The following is a 5,643-nucleotide window of genomic DNA, read 5'->3' on the forward strand; positions in this document are numbered from 1 at the left end:
AGGAAAAGCATTCATCTCGCTTAAACTGCATCCAATATTTTCAACATCATCGGCAATATGGAGCAAGTTATGTACATTTATTGAAGCTGAGCTGTCTTCATAAATAGATTTGAATTCAATAAAGCATAATCGGAACAAATTTTTGGCAACTGAAACACTAGCTTGGGCAGTTTTTTTGCACCACAATAATCTTGAAGCATGATGGAATTTTAAAAAATGACTGTATTGTTTTTCTGGAATTATATCTTGAAGCAAAATAGGTCCTGCATACAAAGCAAAGAATTTGTTTTCTGTTGCTTTGTATTTAGAAAAATCAAGTAAGTCACGAGTTTTTCTCGCAAATTCAGCTGGTACTTGAGGTTTAAGAATTTCCAGTCGTCGTGAAACTTCAGCCTTGAAATTTCTACTGACTCTAAATCTCGAATCAGCAGCAAACCAAAAGTCAAGTAAATTAGCCATTATACCCATAAAACCAAGATGCATGAAATCAAGCACGAAAGCTGTGATCATATTTATTTTTGGATCAATAAAGCATAATGATGATGCTCCTATTCGATGTCCAGGTTCATTGGATTCTCGAAATGCTTCATCACTTCTTGGTTCTTCATCATCTTCAAAGAATACTCGGCGATGGTCTATGCTAATACCTTTGACTCGACAGCGCTCACAGCCACTACTCCCAGCATGACCAGCTATACTTTCCATAAATGCTCGTGCTGGAGTGTCTGCTATGAAACAATGTATCTTAATTTGAAAATATCTTTGTGATATCAGAATACCTTTATCAAGTAGCTGATTAATTTCAAAAAGAAATTGAGCAAAATATTCATGGACATCTTTGGGCTTTGATTTTCCTGTGTAAACAGCGATAACAAAAGGTTCATAACAAATTCAAGAAGAATAAATTTTGCACAACAAAGGCCACATTCCAAGACTACTTGATTTTGACAGTGAAAGACCATCACAGTGGAATCGTAGTTGAAGAATGTTTGATTCATGTGCAGCCATGTTAATGCAATTTTCTATGCCTTTTGCAATACCATGATACGCGAATTCTCCAGGAGATCCACTAAGATCATCCATTGGCTCAATTTTATATTTTGCTTCTGCAGTATTCAAAAATGTTTTTGACGATTTTGGAATTTTGACACCAAAATTATTCCGCATTATTTGGAGCAAATCATCGAGATGCGTTTGGGGGACTTGTCGTTTAATTGCCCATCTTTTCAGATTGTTTTTCCCTTCTCTGTCACTATCATCCTAATCAGCATGTCCATCATCTAGGTCTTCATCTTCGTGTCTATCATCATCACCATCACCATCTTCATCACTATCTTCATCGCTATCACTAACAATATCTTCATCTTCATCTTCATCTTCATCTTCATCTTCATCTTCATCTTCATCTTCATCTTCATCTTTATCTTTATCAGCGTCTGCAAAATTAGATCCAGCATCATTAACACTAGTGACATCATCACTCTTATTTAGATCACGTAGATCTACATTTCCAGCATAATCATGAACTGTACTATCAGTTTCATTTTCTGATGATGAATAATCATGATTTTCACAAGAAGCTAGATGATACTGGCGTTTCCTATATTTTCTCATCCGTTTAGCAGCTCGCATTGATGATTTTATTCGTCGCTTTTCCATTATTTAAATGATATTATTTGAAAATATTGATCAGACTTGATAAAATATCTAGGGACTTTTTTTAAATGGATTATACTTTGCATAACCTGCCTGTCAAATTCATGTAAATTTCATTTTTATTCTCACCTCAAATAATTAAAATACGTAAAACAATTAATAGTATGATATAATTATGATAATCAATGAATGTAAAAAAACTAAACAATGCTATAAGATATTTTTATGGACCGTTAACTCATCAAATATTAATGATATCATTGATAATTAATTTTTTTCTATGTCGGATTTAGCACGGAGAGGCGTAACGGTATACATCGGACCGACTTATTTTTCGAGGTATTTCCGACATAGCTAAGTAAAAATTAAACGGGGAAAAAAAATAGAAAAATATATAAAAAACTGCGAAAAATCGCGACTGGGGGGGGGGGGGTACGTTCTTAGGGGTTTGAATTTCCAAGGGTAATTTAATATGAATTTGTTTTCATAGAATGGGGATATTACGATATCCGAGACACCCCTTTTTTTTGTTGGTTTCTTATAGGAAATTTTCTCAGGATTACGGGAAAAATACGGAAAAAATTCCTACGAATGCGCAAAGTGGTTAAAAATTGAGTTTAATATTAAAAATACGGCTATTTATCGATTATGTAAATATTAGGGTGTTTTTTTTTTTTTCGATATTTTTTTTTCTCTTCACCCATCTTTATACAAGTTCATACAACTCTAAATCATGCCCAGAAAAAATTTGAACTCAATTGAAAAATATTTAGAGGTGGTTCAGGAGTCTTTTGTTTTTTCCATTTGATTTACATGGGGTTAATACACTTTATTCACTATTTTGATCATGGAGGCTTTAATTTTCGACCGTTCAAGTTCACGTTGGTCTCATTTGATAGAGTATTGAATTCTATAGCATATAATATTCATAGTTTTGATCATTTACAATTAAAAAAAAATAGTGAAATAATGCATCAAAAAGGTAGTATTTACAATTTTTCTGAAAAACAAAATTGTAAATGATCAAAACTATGAATATTATATGCTATAAAATCCAATACTCTATAAAATAAGACCAACGCGAACTTGAACGGTCGAAAATTAAAGCCTCCATGATCAAAATGGTGAATGAAGTGTATTAAACCCATGTTAATCAAATGGAAAAAACAAATGACCCCTGAACCACCTCTAAATATTTTTCAATTGAGTTCAAATTTTTTCTGGGCATGATTTAGAGCTGTATAAACTTGTATGAAGATGGGTGAAGAGAAAAAAAAATATCGAAAAAAAAAAAAACACCCTAGTAAATATACTGTGTAAAATAATAATTATTTCTAGAATCTAGTAACGGCATTTGATAAAACTCGTCGAGTTGAAGAAAAAAGTCCGAATAAAAATTTCGATATCTCGAAAAGTTTTCAAGCCCCAAAAATTTAAAAATTTCGATATATCAATTTTCTTGATTTTTTTAAATTTTAATAATGGAATTCGATAGAACTCGTCGAGGAGAAAAAAAAAGCCTATATAAAAACTTCGATATCTCGAATAGTTTTCGAGCCAGCGATATTTTTAAATAAAAAAATTTTAAAGATAAAAAAAACTTTTAATTACTGATTGTCACCTATTGTTAAGCACGAATATGTGTTTTTTTTTTTTTAAATAATGAAAATTTGACACGCTATATTTTTTACTTAGCTAAATATTTTACTTAGCTATATTTTTTACTTAGTCACAATTATAGCCAAACACACAATATCTACATAATTTTACGTAGCTATATTTTTTACTTAGCTAAATGTTTTACGTAGCTAAAAATTTTACTTAGCTATATTTTTTACTTAGCTATATTTTTTACTTAGCTAAATATTTTACTTAGCTATATCTTTTCCTTAGCTACATCTTTTCCTTAGCTACATCTTTTTCTTAGCTACATCTTTTCCTTAGCTATATTCTTTACTCAGTCACAATTATAGCCAAACACACAATATCTACATTATTTTACTTAGCTATATTTTTTACTTAGCTACACCTTTCCTTAGTCTTAGTTATAGATAAACAAACAATACCTACATATTTTTACAAGCCAAAACATTTTACTTATAGTCAATAATCCAAAAACTATTCGAGATATCGAAATTTTCATATGGGCTTTTTTTTTCCTCGACGAGTTCTATCGAATTCCATTATTGAAATTTAAAAAAAATCAAAAAACCCGATATATCGAATTTTTTGAATTATCGCGGCTCGAAATCTTTTCGAGATATCGAAATTTTTATTTAGACTTTTTTCTTCAACTTAACGAGTTCTATCAAACGCCGTTACTAGATTCTAGAAATAATTATTATTTTAATAACTATACGATATATAACCGATAAATAGCCGTTTTTTGATATTTCAACTCGATTTTTAACCACTTTGCGCATTCGTAGGAATTTTTTCCGTATTTTTCCCGTAATCCTGAGAAAATTTCCTATAAGAAACCAACAAAAAAAAGGGGTGTCTCGGATATCGTAATCTTGCCCATAGAATACGTTAAAAAAAAGTCGGCAATAGTGATGCATTCTTGGTGAAAAAAAATAAAACGGGAACAAAAGTAAATAAAAAACCGCGACTGGGAGGTCGTTTGGCGTTGGTTAGGGGTTTGAATTTTTACGGGTAGTTCAATATAAGTTTTTTTTATTATAATCCGTAATAAAAAAAAGGCAATAACGACGCGTTTATGGTAAAAAAAAAATTAAACGGGGAAAAAAAATAGAAAAATATATAAAAAACCGCGAAAAATCGTGACTGGGGGTCGTTTGACGTTCGTTAGGGGTTTGAATTTTTGAGTGTAATTGAATATAAGTTTGTTTTCATAGAATACACAAAAAAAAGGAGGCAATAGTGACGCGTTGTTGGTAAAAAAAAATTAAACGGAGAAAAAAAATCGAAAAATATATAAAAAACCGCGAAAAATCGCGATCAGGAGGTGGTTTGACGTTCACGAGAGGTTTAAGTTTTCAGGGGTAGTTTATTATAAGTCTGTTTGAATTTGATATGTAATAAAAATTAGGCAATAGTAACGCGTTGTTGGTAAAAAAAAATTAATCAAGGAAAAAAAAATAGAAAAATATATAAAAAACCGCAAAAAATCGCGACTGGGGGGTCGTTTGACGTTTGCGAGGGATTTGATTTTTCGAGGGTAGTTCAATATAAGTTGGTTTTATTATAATCCGTAATAAAAAGAAGGCAATAGTGACGCATTGTTGACAAAAAAAAATAAAACGGGGAAAAAAAATAGAAAAATATATAAAAAATCGCGACTGGGGAGTCGTTTGACGTTCGCGAGGGGTTTGAATTTTTGAGGGTAGTTCAATATTGTAACGAGATTTGGCAGATCTCGCGCTCCCGAAAATAATTAGAGGTCTGGTCTGAGGGGTTTTATCGACTAAGACGCTAATTAATACGACCGGTTTGTGAGTGGCCTCGGTAGTGACATCCATTTTCGCCTGAATGTCAGTGTTGACTTGGTAGACATCCACCACGAGTGGATAATCCGGATTCCTACCCTGGCTACGACAGATTCGTATCCCCTACTTCGACACTCCCACCGGAGAGTCGCATCGAGGTGTGCGCACAGATGGTCGTATGGAGTGGGTCAAACGGGAGTGGGGATAGAGAGTCCATAAAACTGGTGATCGCTGGCATCTCACTGCCAGTCGTCGGCCGGCTCTCGGAGCTGGCTGATGGCACCGGGACTGGTGACAGTCCGTGGTTGGCTTCCGATGAAGCTAGCTGACTCCTTGGTGGAGTTGGCTGGTGACTTGGTGATGTCGACATGCTCCTATGGAGGAGCTAGTTGATATCATTGGTGAAGCTGGCATGACTCCTTGGTGGAGTTAGCCGACTTAGACGATGACGTCGACTGGGTCCTAGGATGGAACTAGTTGATGTCACTGATGAGTCCAACCAAGCTCCCGATGCGTGGTGCATGCTCTCGGGGGTGAT

The sequence above is a fragment of the Aphidius gifuensis genome, linkage group LG2 (assembly GCF_014905175.1).
Source record: "Aphidius gifuensis isolate YNYX2018 linkage group LG2, ASM1490517v1, whole genome shotgun sequence".
In the NCBI taxonomy this organism is placed as follows: Eukaryota; Metazoa; Arthropoda; class Insecta; order Hymenoptera; family Braconidae; genus Aphidius; species Aphidius gifuensis.